Consider the following 14,382-nt stretch of genomic DNA (forward strand, 5'->3'; position numbering starts at 1 on the left):
GTTGTCTTTTATTGTTGTGCATTCTTCAAAGGGATCTTTAGGTAAGCTGTTTAGTGTTGTGCCAGCTTAATCAGTGTTCTTAACCTTAGATGGCCATAAGATGACATAGTCTGTAGCCTGAATCACTGTTAGGCTGATTGATTTGCATAAAAAAGCCTATTTACTTGGAGACTGACTTCTTTGTTTGACTAAAAAAAATGCTGGGAGGGCTCGACATTTGACAGCCCTTGGACAAGACACGCTCAATGGGGCCCCTCCCTCAGTAAGTCTGCCTTCTCACCATCATTGTCACCACCTGTTATTGTTCCTTATCCTCTTTCTCATCATTGCTACGCTTGCTTGCTTGACAGGTAGAAAGCCAGTGAGAAAGCAGGCAGTGATGTTCTACTGCTTCTTCTTCTCACCAGCACTGTTGTCTGGACAAGGGTGAGAGGCAGGTGAACAAGCAGATTGCAATGGTGAAAGGGGAGCAACTCCATGGGGCTGTTGTCAGTGGGCCCCTGCTGGGGCACAGGCTCTTGAAAGGTGCCTGACCATGCCTATATTTAATGCCAGCCCTGATGTAACCTTCTCCTTCACCATTCTCCAGTGACCTATATCCTCTGAATCTAGAAGGAGAACTGCAGCTGGATTGCCCAACCCAGGTTTACTCTTTAGGCCCAATGTAAGCCTTACTTCAAGGATTTATTTTTATTTTTATGCTTGTTTGCATGCAATCCCCTATTCCTTTATTATCAGGAAAGGCCTTCCCCTCTTGAGCTCCTTTACTTGGATTTCATAGTGCATGTTTGGTGTTGTTGTTAATATTCTTCAGAAGGACCTAAGAGAAATGTATAACACAGTATATTCCTTTTTTCATATAAGGTTTTTGACTTAAAATGTGAGGCTAAACTTGAATGGCAGCTTTTCAAGGAAGAGGTTTCATTCAGCATATGTGAATAGATGTAAGTAACTATGGAACTGAAAGCATGAATGTTTAATGCATTAGAAAGGAATGACGGGAGATGATTGACTAGTAAAGTAAAATACTGAGTGCGTACAGATTTGCCACTGAACATCTGTGGATGACTGCGTTGCTCTGATTATATGCAAGTGTGGTTTGTGTAATGGGTGATGGAGCTTAAGAAACAGTTCATGTTGAAGTGCTAGCACTGAAACGTTTCTGATTTGGTATTTCCATTACTCTGTAAAATGAGGTTCTTCTAAGTACTTTGCCACATGAGATTTGGAAGGATGGAGTCCATGAAGGCATTTTTTCTTTAAAATGACAGGATGAATAGTACTAAGGAATTACATAATTCTTTAGCATACCTGAGGGAGAGAGTGAAAATCTCTGACTTTGTCAAGGAAGAGATTGTAAGAGGTTCTCATGGCTTCAATGGACTTCTACCCCAGGAACTTTAATACATTCTGGTAGGATCTGACATATATTATGGCAGTAGAAGTAAAATGTTGTTTTACAAGGGATTCTAAGGATTTCTTGTAAAAAGTTCCCACACTATATTTTGGCTTGGTAAAAATTAACATGAGGTGATGTGGTAGATTTTTGAATGTCAGTATAGCATGGAACAGTCAGAAGTGTCCATATTCATCTGTTATAGAATAAAAGATGTCAATTTAAGTGCATAAGGCATTATTTGGGTAACTAGATTATGTTGAGACTATTTTATTCTGACTTTTAAATAGCGTTTCAAACATTATTAACAATGCTAACTCTCCTTGAGGTATGCTGAGTGGATGAACATAGGATTGTTACTAGTGTGACTCCAAGTTACACTGATGAAGGGAAGTGGCAATAGTCCTCTTCAGCCATTTGCTAGGGAGGGCTTTCTATAAGTGTACAGGGGCCTGGGACACACACCATGGCCCTGCCCTTCCACTCCTGACCTCCCCATGTTGACAGGGAAGGTCTGCAAGGGGAATGTAAGCATGTATCTCTTACAAAACTGGATTCCTGGCTCTTGAATACAAAACACTGTTGAAATTGGATAAAGAGTGCCCACTCACCTCTTGTGACATGGACCAATCAATATCTTACAGGTCAAATCTGTTCCATCTGTGTTCTGTGGATTGGCAGGCACCATGCAACAGAATCGGATTTTCTTTTGTTTCCTAATTTGCACACATTCGTGTCTGCGAAAATGCAAACATTTCCCGAGAACGTGCATTTTCAAGCTTCGTCTATTGGGGAAATGTGCATTTTTGGCCAGTTTTCTTGTATGACAAAATTTGCACAAAATTCAGGAAAGTTAGAAACTCAGCCCACAAATCCATGGAATCTGCCCAACAGGGGAGAAACTGGTTCGCTGCAGAATCCACAGGTCAGATTCATGAAAATCCATACTCATTTGGTTCTGCTGGAGATTTCTTTGACAACCCTAGTGGTGGGAGAATGAGGACAAGCATGCTAGCTCTCTTCCCCCCTCTCCTCCTCATCACCCTCCTCGTGTTCAGATCAAACTTCTGTAGTGGGGACCAATTTGTACCCAATGAGGCTCCTTACATGATGTAGGGACCCCAGTTTTCTAGGGCTCTATTATGTGGAAAGCATGTATGGATGCAAGGGGCTCCCTGCTTCAAAGGTTCACCATGAACACAATAAGAGTGATGAGGACAAGGATGGATGGTGGGTGCAGACTTAGCATGCTTGTTGTTCATCTCCCCGCTCACATATTAATTGAACACTTTGAAAGAATGCCTGGATAGAGATGCAGAGACTCCAAGAAACAGGACTTTCTTTTCTTATTTGTTTGTGATATTTATATACTGCCCTATAACAAATAGTTTTTGGGTTTTTTACACAGTAAAACAGGTTAAAAATAGGTTAAAAACCACAAATCAGGAAAGCTGATTCTAAGATGAGGTTTATATTCTACATTCTAATGAAGATTGATCCACATTAAGTACCCTAAATGGTGAACCATTAGTTAGTTCATGAAGGACAGGATTTTTAATAAAGCCTTCTGCAAGCTTAGTCTAGTCAGGAATTGGTGATTAGGTAGGGATTAACAAGTCAGGATGGAAACAGAGGGAGCTAGGTTTTGTTGTCTAGGTGTCAGACAACCAATACACACATCAAGAAGGACAAACTAGCTTTGTTAGCTCCTAACATTGTGCTTTGTTCTTGTAAAATGGAGAACAGTTAAAATAAATAAATCAAGCTGGAGCTGGGCAACCCTTAACCATCATGGCCATTATGGGTCAGGTTCATCACACGTCTTCTTCAAAATCAAACAGATTTATGCAGGTCTATGTTCCCATGAATATCTTAGAAATCTTTGAATACCTAAAAGAGGAAGCAGCTCTCTAAAGTTTAATGGAATTAAAGTACTAATGGGTTTTTAATTTGAACTATGTTTTTTCTCACTTCGTTTCACAATATGTTTCTAATTATCTGTCAGCACTGACACCAGGAAATATTGAGTACAGAAATGGTTCAGAGTGTCTTCTAATTTAGCAGTTAATACAGACAGACTGAAAATTGGAGGTTAGAATAGACTTGGTAACGTTCAGACCATCTTCTATTTGGAATGGATCGGGAGTGGGGGGTTACCTAGATTTTGTTTCCTATTCTCCAGTTGTTGTTTTATTTGGGTTTCTGATACATTTTTGACCTCACTTTACTTAAAAAAAAAATCTGTCTTTTAATGTTCCACTTCTTTCCATTTCTGAAGCATAGCAAATGAACTGAAGCATAGCTCTAAAGCATCCTTGGTAAATGGCTTGCTGTTTTAAGATGCATGCATGAGGATTTTGCACCACAATATGAGGTTACTGAGTTTACACTGTTAAAGGTTTATTCTTTTTAATGAAGTCTATAAAAATGAAGGCAGCCCTGCTGAAGTGTTGTATACACATTTCATTTAAAAAGCAACAACAACAACCCACCAAGAACTACTCTTGGATTTAATCAAGAAATAAGTGGTCTCTGAAAAGCTACCCCTGTTAAGTTTAATTACCAAAGTGTTTCTTCAGCTGTACAAAATTGTGCTATGGGTGTTTGCTCTTCATTGTGGTGTTAACGTGGTTTGGAATGTTAACTTCTCAAAGAAAAATTGCAATGGGTTATAAGTAACGTTAGTCAAGTCAATCTATAGGGGAAAGTGACAGATGCAGACTACATAAAAATGCCAAGAAATGCAAGTCAAGGACATGTACAATTTATTTACTGAGCCCCCAGCAATCATCTGCTGTCTTACATTCAAAAGCTGTTCTCCTGAGCCTAAAATAAGTATCCGCCCATAACAACCAAGAAGGAGGCTGATCTTTCTCAGGCTGAGAGAAACCCTACATATTGTGGATGAATAGCTTCCAACTTCAGATATTCTTTCAACCTTTCTGGACACACCAGTGAGTTTTGGCCATCCTGTCATTGCCTTTATGGCAGCTCCACAGAGCTACTTTGGAAATATGCTCAGGGGTATTATTTATTGTCTTCTACTGATGGTTAGAGGAGCTTTAGCCCCAGTTTAAGGATAATACAGTTCCATCTCCAGTCACTCTCCACGTTTTGATACTCTATTTTATTTTTTAATATTTTAAATATATTTTAACTTTCTGTTACAAAGACAGTTTTCAGCATGAAGTGAATGCAGAACCTGTCCAGCTGGCTGATGATGGTGATGGAACACACAGCAGAAATTCCTTTATCTGATCTACCTGAAGATTGACCCAAACAGGCAGTCCAAAGGCGGGAGTTCCCCAACTGAGGCATCCCTACGAGAAATGGCCCTCTTCCATGTGATCTTACCTCTGCAGAGGGCACCATGTGGATTTCCCCAGAAGATCTAAAATGGTAGAGAGAAGGTATTCCCTTAAATACCTTCTTTGTATGGGATAATATATTATCTTAAATAAACACTGCCCTATTTATTATAAGTCATATCTGATGGTGTCCTTCTGTTAGCAAAATGGTCCCCACTGGCAGATTAAATTTCTTCTCCCCCATGAAGTCTCTTGTACACACCCCAAATCTGCTTCAGAGGGTTGGGGAACCCTCCAGAGCAAATTTGGCAAGGCCTGTGGGGGCTGTAGGGGGCAAGGATGGGAAGGGAAATTCCTGTTGCACATGCAGACATCCATTCATGGAACATTGGATTTTGCCATTTGTGTGTGCTATGGCTTAGTTGCTGCCATCACCTTCCTGCTTCCAGTGTAGGTCCATGTCAAGTTAGCTATACATATAATGTAGGAGTGGGCAACTTGGGAGGTGCAGGGAACATTCCCCCCTGCTACCCTCCCATGTGTTGCACTCTGTGGTGTGCCTGAAAAAAATATTTTCACAAAAAAATGGCTATGTTAGCACTACAGAGCATTATATGGGTCAAATTTAGCTTCAAAACCAGCTAGATTTGGCCCACTTAGTGCTCTGTAGTGCTAACGCAGCCATTTTTCTGTTAAAAAAATTGAGGGGCCCATGAAGGAAGTGGGGGCTGCATGTGGCCTGCAGACTGCATATTGCCCACCCTTGGTATAACGATCCTGATAGAATGGTTCAGATATTCCCAGTAATAAAGGAATTTTAACTATACATGGGAAGCTACCTTATAGCTGGGCATGCTATTGTATCTAGCCCAATACTCTCTGCCCTCACACAACAGCTTTCCAGGGTCTCTGACAGAGGTCTTTCCCTTTACCCGCTGCCTGATCATTTTAACTGGCAATGTCTGGCTTGGGGATGCTGGGAGTTGTAGTCCAACACATCTGGAGGGCACCAGGTTGAAAATGTTGGGAAATGTTGAAAACATACTTGGGAAATGTTGAAAACACACACACCTCACACTAGGAGAATATAAATGTGAGATATTTTTGCCAGTATGCAGTGATCAGTTCTGTGGATAGGTTTGTCATGACACCAGAAACCAGAATACCCAGAAGCGGCTGTTGCCAGTTTACACACAGGCCCTCTTATGTATTTTAGTGCTTAGGTTCCCAGTAAGCATTGTTTACATGACTGCAGATGGAGCGTTACTTCAAAACACTTGATAGGTTTTTTTTTTTTTTTTTAAGTCATTCCTAGAAGAAGGAGACAAGACAAAGACAGAGAAGAAGGTTGTGTGGATTGATCCTTGAGATATCTACCATTGAGCTTTATATTTAGTAAACAATATAGCACAAGATCCCCTTCATGGATCACTGCCTTGTTGTGGCGAAGGGGCTTGCGTAACTCAGTGAAGCCATAAGCTATGCCGTGCAGGGCCACCCAAGACGGACAGGTCATGGCAGAGAGTTCTGACAAAATGTGGTCCACTGGAGAAGGAAATGGCAACCCACTCCAGTATTCTTGCCAAGAAAACCCCATGGAACGTATCACAAGGCTAAAAGATATGACGCCGGAAGATGAGCCCCTCAGGTCGGAAGGTGTCCAATATGCTACTGGGGAAGAGCAGAGGGTATTTCCAAGTAGCGCCAGAAAGAGTGAAGCGGCTGGGCCAAACCCAAAAGGACACTCAGCTGTGGATGTGTCTGGCGGTGAAAAGAAAATCCGATGCTGTAAAGAACAATATTGTTTAGGAACCTGGAATGTCAGATCAATGAATCAAGGTAAGCTGGAGGTGGTCAAACATGAGATGGCAAGATTGAACATCGACATCTTGGGAATCAGCGAACTCAAATGGACAGGCATGGGCGAATTTAATTCAGGTGACCATCATATCTATTATTGTGGGCAAGAATCCCTTAGAAGAAATGGAGTAGCACTCATAGTCAACAAAAGGGTGGGAAAAGCAGTACTGGGGTACAATCTTAAAAATGATAGAATGATCTCAGTACGAATCCAAGGCAAACCATTCAACATCACAGTAATTCAAGTCTATGCCCCAACCACTGAGGCCGAAGAAGCTGAGGTTGATCGGTTCTATGAAGACCTACAACACCTTCTAGAACTAACACCAAAAAAAGATGTCCTCTTCATCATAGGGGATTGGAATGCTAAAGTAGGAAATCAAGAAATCACCGGGATAACAGGCAGGCATGGCCTTGGTGTACAAAATGAAGCAGGACAAAAGCTAATAGAGTTTTGCCAAGAGAACATGCTGATCATAGCAAACACTCTTTTCCAACAGCACAAGAGGCGACTCTACACATGGACGTCACCAGATGGTCAATATCGAAATCAGATTGATTATGTCCTTTGCAGCCAAAGATGGAGAAGCTCCATACAGTCAGTAAAAACAAGACCTGGAGCTGACTGTGGCTCAGATCATGAGCTGCTTCTTGCAAAATTTCGTCTTAAATTGAAGAACGTCGGGAAAACCACTAAACCGTTCAAGTATGACCTAAATCATATCCCTGATGAATATACAGTGGAGGTGAGGAATAGATTTCAGGGATTAGACCTGATAGACAGAGTGCCTGAGGAACTATGGACGGAGGTCCGTAACATTGGTCAGGAGGCAGCAACGAAATCCATCCCAAAGAAAAAGAAATGCAAGAAAGCAAAGTGGCTGTCTGATGAGGCTTTACAAGTAGCTCACGAAAGAAGGGAAGCGAAAAGCAAGGGAGAAAGGGGAAGATATACCCAACTGAACGCAGAGTTCCAGAGAATAGCAAGGAGAGACAAGAAGGCCTTCTTAAATGAACAATGCAAAGAAATCGAGGAAAACAGCAGAATGGGAAAGACTAGAGATCTCTTCAAGAAAATTGGAGATCTCAAGGGAACGTTTTGTGCAAAGACGGGCATGATAAAGGACCAAGAAGGCAGGGACCTAACAGAAGCAGATGAGATTAAGAAGAGGTGGCAAGAATACACAGAAGAACTATTCAGGAAAGATCTGAATGTCCCTGATAGCCATGATAGTGCGGTCATTGAACTTGAGCCGGACATCCTAGAGAGTGAAGTCAAGTGGGCCTTAGGAAGCATTAGTAACAACAAAGCTAGCGGAGATGACAGTATTCCAGCCGAACTATTTAAAATCCTAAAAGATGATGCTGTTAAAGTGCTGCATTCAATATGTCAACAAATCTGGAACACTCAACAGTGGCCACAAGACTGGAAAAGGTCAGTTTACATTCCAATTCCAAAGAAGGGCAACGCCAAAGAGTGTTCAAACTATCGCACAATTGCGCTCATTTCACATGCCAGCAAGGTGATGCTCAAAATCCTACAAGCTAGGCTTCAGCAGTATGCGAACCGAGAACTACCGGAAGTACAAGCTGGGTTTAGAAGAGGCAGAGGAACTAGAGATCAAATAGCCAACATTCGCTGCATCATGGAGAAAGCAAGAGAATTCCAGAAAAACGTCTATTTCTGCTTCATTGACTTCGCTAAAGCCTTTGATTGTGTGGATCACAACAAACTGTGGCAAATTCTTAAAGTGATGGGAGTACCAGACCACCTTACCTGTCTCCTGAGAAACCTGTACGAGGGTCAAGAAGCAACAGTAAGAACCAGACATGGAACAACCGATTGGTTCAAAATTGGGAAAGGAGTACGACAAGGCTGCATATTGTCACCCTGCTTATTTAACTTATATGCAGAGTACATCATGAGAAATGCCGGGTTGGATGAATCAGAGGTCGGAATTAAGATTGCTGGGAGAATTATCAACAACCTCCGATATGCAGACGATACCACCCTAATGGCAGAAAGCGAAGAGGATCTCAAGAGCCTTTTGTTGAGGGTGAAAGAGGAGAGTGCAAAAGCTGGTTTGAAACTCAACATTTAAAAAACTAAGATCATGGCATCTGGCCCCATCACTTCCTGGCATATAGAAGAGGAAGAAATGGAAGCAGTGACAGATTTTACTTTCTTGGGCTCCAAGATCACCGCAGACGGTGACTGTAGCCCTGAAATTAAAAGACGCTTGCTCCTTGGGAGGAAAGCTATGGCCAACCTAGACAGCATAGTAAGAAGCAGAGATATCACCTTGCCGACAAAGGTCCGTCTAATCAAAGCTATGGTTTTCCCAGTAGTAATGCATGGCTGTGAGAGCTGGACTATAAGGAAGGCTGAGCGCCGAAGAATTGATGCTTTCGAACTGTGGTGCTGGAGAAGACTCTTAGGAGTCCCCTGGACTGCAAGGAGGTCAAATCAGTCCATCCTAAAGGAAATCAACCCTGAGTGCACATTGGAAGGACAGATAATGAAGCTGAAGCTCCAATATTTTGGCCACCTAATGCGAAGAGAAAACTCCCTGGAAAAGACCCTGATGCTGGGAAAGACTGAAGGCAAAAGGAGAAGGGGACGGCAGAGGATGAGATGGCTAGATAGCATCACGGATGCAATGAATATGAACTTGAGCACGCTCTGGGAGAGAGCGCAGGACAGGAAGGCCTGGCGTGCTATGGTCCATGGGGTCACGAAGAGTCGGACACGACTGAACGACTGAACAACAACAACAACAAAATAGCACAAGATATGCTGAAAATACTTTGGAATATTTTTGCTAGTCCTTTCATTACTGTCTGCCAAAAATCCCTAGATCAAAATGCTAATTCCCCCAAATTTGCTTATAATGGAACATCTGGTTTCCCTAAGTAACATGTGCTCAAGGCTTTTCCTTTGAGACATTTGCATTGTGTGACAGATGAAAGCTGTCCTGATATGCCATCTTCTACTGTTATCCCCACTATGCTGATAACATGATTTTTCATTTGTTCATGCAGGATGTGTACAAGTATAGGTTTAGTTAGTTTCATCTACTGAACACTTCAAGTATTGTTATATTTAATTCATAATAATCCTTGAGCCTATTTGTTGTTCAGTCGTGTCCGACTCTTCGTGACGTCATGGACCATAGCACGCCAGGCCTTCCTGTCCTGCGCTCTCTCCTGGAGCGTGCTCAAGTTCATATTCATTGCATCGGTGATGCTGTCTAGCCATCTCATCCTCTGCCGTCCCCTTCTCCTTTTGCCTTCAGTCTTTCCCAGCATCAGGGTCTTTTCCAGAGAGTTTTCTCTTCACATTAGGTGGCCAAAATATTTGAGCTTCAGCTTCAGTATCTGTCCTTCCAATGAGCACTCAGGGTAGATTTTCTTTAGGATTGACTGATTTGACTTCCTTGCAGTCCAGGGGACTCGTAAGAGTCTTCTCCAGCACCACAGTTCGAAAGCATCCATTCTTCGGCGCTCAGCCTTCCTTATAGTCCAGCTCTCACAGCCATACATTGCTACTGGGAAAACCATAGCTTTGATTAGACGGACCTTTGTCGGCAAGGTGATGTCTCTGCTTCTTACTATGCTGTCTAGGTTTGCCATAGCTTTCCTCCCAAGGAGCAAGCGTCTTTTAATTTCATGGCTACAGTCACCGTCTGCAGTGATCTTGGAGCCCAAGAAAGTAAAATCTGTCACTGCTTCCATTTCTTCCTCTTCTATATGCCAGGAAGTGATGGGGCCAGATGCCATGATCTTAGTTTTTTAAATGTTGAGTTTCAAACCAGCTTTTGCACTCTCCTCTTTCACCTTCAACAAGAGGCTCTTTAGATCTTCTTCGCTTTCTGCCATTAGGGTGGTATTGTCTGCATATTGGAGGTTGTTGATAATTCTCCCAGCAATCTTAATTCCGACCTGTGATTCATCCAACCCGGCATTTCTCATGACGTACTCTGCATATAAGTTAAATAAGCAGGGTGACAATATGCAGCCTTGTCGTACTCCTTTCCCAATTTTGAACCACTCAGTTGTTCCATGTCTGGTTCTTACTGTTGCTTCTTGACCCTCGTACATGTTGTGAATCCAAGATACCCCATGAGAGACCCTGGAGATTGTATGTTTTAGTGGTCATGAAGAAACATTTCCTATAAAACACAAAATGTCTTTATATCTTGATTTTGGATCTAATTTAACAAATTGGTATTATCCACCAAGCTGTTGATCTAAAGGTGGTATCACACACATGCATTTAGGGCGCAATCCTATGCACTCCCAGAATGCTGGGAGTCGTAGGACTTTTTTCTGTCTAAATGTGCATAGGATTACACCCATAAGAAGTTGGAGTTAGACGTTTTGTGTATGTTTGGTGCTTGGCACCACATATACAGATGCACACTGCTAATGTTTGCTTGCAGTTCTGTACAGATGTCTTTTCATAGCATGCCATTGAAGGAAGAATTCATGGCAACTTATGCTTCATTTTCTAATGGATTGTTGTTGTCCCCCCCCATATATGTTTTTTAAAAACTTCACAAAGATGTGAAAATCTTGCCAGTCATAGCTTGCTTAAGATTGCACAATATAGGAAGAACTTTGAGGGCAGCTCTTTAGAGCAGTAGTACACTCATACTTGGAGCATTTCACACACAACGAACATCGCAAAGTTAATAAACTAGGAGCACAGTTTTTTAGGAGCACATGGGAGGAACACTTCCTACTCACCCATTTCTGCTTTGCTAAACAACCCAGGGATGCACAATCCCTAGGCTGTTGTTTGTAACATGTGAACATGAAACTCCAGATTGTTGAGGGTGAAACAACCCAGAGGTTTAACCAGCACTGTGCTGAATCCTGGCCCCTATTTTGGGGAACTTTTTCTCTCCCTGCAAAAGAGGCATTGTTTTTCTGCCTCTTCTGAAGGGAAGGGGAGAATTTTGGAAAATTTTCTCCTTGGGGAGGGGGACAGGGTTTCCTCATAACTTTTTGAAGTGTAGGCGATTCTTGAGGGGTCTTCTTTCTATTTTTATGTTTTAAAAAACACCCCCTGCACTTGCAGATGCCCAGGACTCTTCTCCAGCCAGGAGTTCTTTCTGAATGCCTATTGGAGAGGGCAAGGTCACATGGTCTCCTGGGAGTTCAAAAAGAACTGCCAAGCTGGATAAGTGTCCTGGGCTCCTGAAAGTGCAGGGGGTGTTAAAAAAAATAGAAAGAAGACCCCTCAGGAATTGCCTATTCTTAAAAAGGTATGTGGAAATCTTGTCCCCCCCCACAGGAGAAAATTCTCCAAAATCCTCACCTCTCCCACCCTCTTTTGCCAGAGTTTGTGTTCCCCACCCCCATGAAATGCCAAAAATGGAAGAATTGAAATTTTCGGCACAGCGCTAGCTTTAACCCCAAAACAAACTATGCGGTTCTTAACTCTTCTCCCTCTTCCCATGGCTGTCTAGAACACCAATGGTGATGGACCAGGTTGGGTGCTCAGTCATGGTTGAAGTGCCTGCCTGCCAGAACTTTTGCCCAGTGTTTACTCAAGGAGAAGGATTTACTCAGGAAAAGGAAGATCCAGCTATCACCAGTGAAGAAGCAGACCCAGCTACAACTGGTGAATCAAAGACAGTAAGTATGTAATCTCTTGGTCAACAAACCAGAGTTGCTCTGAGTGATATAACACTCTTAGAGCATGTTGGTGTCTTGAGAGGACCTATACCTATCTTACCTGGGCTGCTTTAAAATACCCCAAAGGTGAGGGTTTTGTGGCTGTTTCATTATGACAGCTTTTCCCTACCTGGTGCCCTCCAGATGTGTTGGACTACAATACCCAGCATGCATTAGCACACGACAGCACAAGACTGGCTATATATCTATTTCTGGGAAATTTAAAAATTGGTGGTCTGCCCAGCATGAGGATCAGAGTGACCAGTTTTGTTCTATCATGTAGACTGTGAAATGGAGTAAGAAAAAGGGAGTACGATAGACATAGAGATCTATTTAATTAGAGAAGTCACTGGTAAAAAATTTAGTTCAGTCTTCCTACAGTTGTTTTATTTAGCAATTATTAAAAAGATAGGTCTAAAATTGGAAGCTGATGGATCTAGATCCAATCAGCCTTCCCCAGCCTGGCACACTCAGATGTGTCAGACCACAACTCCATTAATCCCCCACCCAGTTATGCAGTCCCACACATCTGGAGTGTGCCAAGTTGGGGAAGTCTGATGGTGCAATCCTATGCATGTGTCAGGGTTTCACCACTGACCTGGACTCCCTGAACAACTCCTTAAGTATCTCTTGCTTCCTTAAGAGTTCCACTTTCCTTCTTTTACCTTCCCCTTTCCAATAACATGGGGCTAAGGCTGTAGACATGGGGTGATTGACACTTCAGACACTGAGGTTTTAACCACAACAGTTTATTGGTAAATTAAAGCAAGCAAATTACAACTAAAGGTATTTATGGAATAGAGCTGAGTGATACAAAAGGCATTAAGAGAAAATATAAATTGCAAAATACAAGTTCCTTTACCCTAGCTGTACTTAGACTTCTTCAGGCTGCTTCTTCCTGCTCGCTCTTTGTGCTGATTTTCCTGACACTCCCTACTGGCTCTCTCTCCCTCTTTTTATATACCCTCATCCCTCAAAACCAAAAGTACTGTTTTAAACCTGAAGAAATGAAGCTTAACTGGGGAAAAGAAACTGAAACCTAACTGGGGAAATGAAACAATTCCTCTCAGGGATTCCCTCTCCCAACAAAAAAACCCAGGCCCTTAAGCCTGACTCCCCCCTCCCCTTTGCCTTTGTAGGACTAAAACCTTCACAGCATGTTTAGACAGAAAAAAAGTCCTACAATTCCCAGCATTCCCCAGCCAGCCATGCTGGCTGGGGAATACTGGGAGTTGTAGGACATTTTCTGTCTAAACATGCATAACATTGTGCCCTTACTTTATATTCATCAGCTTCCAATTTTAGACCTATTTTTATTTTAATAATTGCTAAATAAAACAATTATAGGAAGACTGAACTAAATTTTTACTGGTTGTAGGTCCTATATACTTTATTTTTCTTTAGATTTCTGGGTCCTTGATAAGTGCTGACATATTCTGAAGGACATTCTGTTAAATCAAGTCTACGTTAAATTAGCATAACAAATCATGTTCTGGATATAACTGTGTGGGTTGCTTCTGAGCAACAAGCAGTGACAGTGCAAAAATTGAAAAACATCCTTGCCAATTTGTGCCTTTTGGAAGAATCTCATCACTTTTTAAGTGTGTGTACTAAGCATTTTGCTAATCCGTCTGATGCAAGATCATAAACAGCATATGCTGCATGCCTCACAGGATTTCTCCTGAGAAATGTTATCTGAAAGAATGTCTTCAGGTAACCATTATATTCTACAAGAATAAGCTCAGTAGCAGAATGTTTATTGTAGACCCGACTTAAGAATGTTCAGAATAAATATCAGCTGCAAATATGCTTATTTTTGTTGTCATTACCTGTGTTGAAGGGGAACTGCCAAAAGAATACATAGGTTTTGCCAGTACTACTTCATCGTTTCTTGTACAGAAATAATGGAGGAACATTCTAGCATGTTCAAGCCATGTCATTTCAACAGTGTGGTTGCTACTTAGTATCCTGTACTATAAAACAAGCATGGAATATTATAGGTATATTTCGTAACAATCATGAGCATAATAATGAGGGATACCACAAAGTTCTCTACTGGCTTTGAAGACCAGTTTTACCCAGGGTGGCCACTTATGAATTGCCAAAAAAGAGGAAATTTATCACCCCCCAAAAAGG

At 41.9% G+C, this 14,382-nt stretch overlaps 1 long non-coding RNA gene across 3 annotated transcripts in view; it reads left to right on the forward strand.

Annotated features, from left to right (window-relative positions):
• LOC146352458 (uncharacterized) overlaps positions 1 to 14,382 on the forward strand; it is an 81,988-nt gene that overhangs the window by 21,926 nt on the left and 45,680 nt on the right. For all 3 annotated transcript variants that reach the window (XR_014787730.1, XR_014787732.1, XR_014787731.1), the window contains 3 exons: positions 865 to 944; positions 4,569 to 4,806; positions 12,039 to 12,207. This is a non-coding gene — a long non-coding RNA (uncharacterized LOC146352458). The remainder of the gene's footprint in view (positions 1 to 864; positions 945 to 4,568; positions 4,807 to 12,038; positions 12,208 to 14,382) is intronic.

The sequence above is a fragment of the Heloderma suspectum genome, chromosome 2, assembly GCF_057233095.1.
Source record: "Heloderma suspectum isolate Gila_16-S chromosome 2, 16-S_ref, whole genome shotgun sequence".
Classification (NCBI taxonomy): Eukaryota; Metazoa; Chordata; class Lepidosauria; order Squamata; family Helodermatidae; genus Heloderma; species Heloderma suspectum.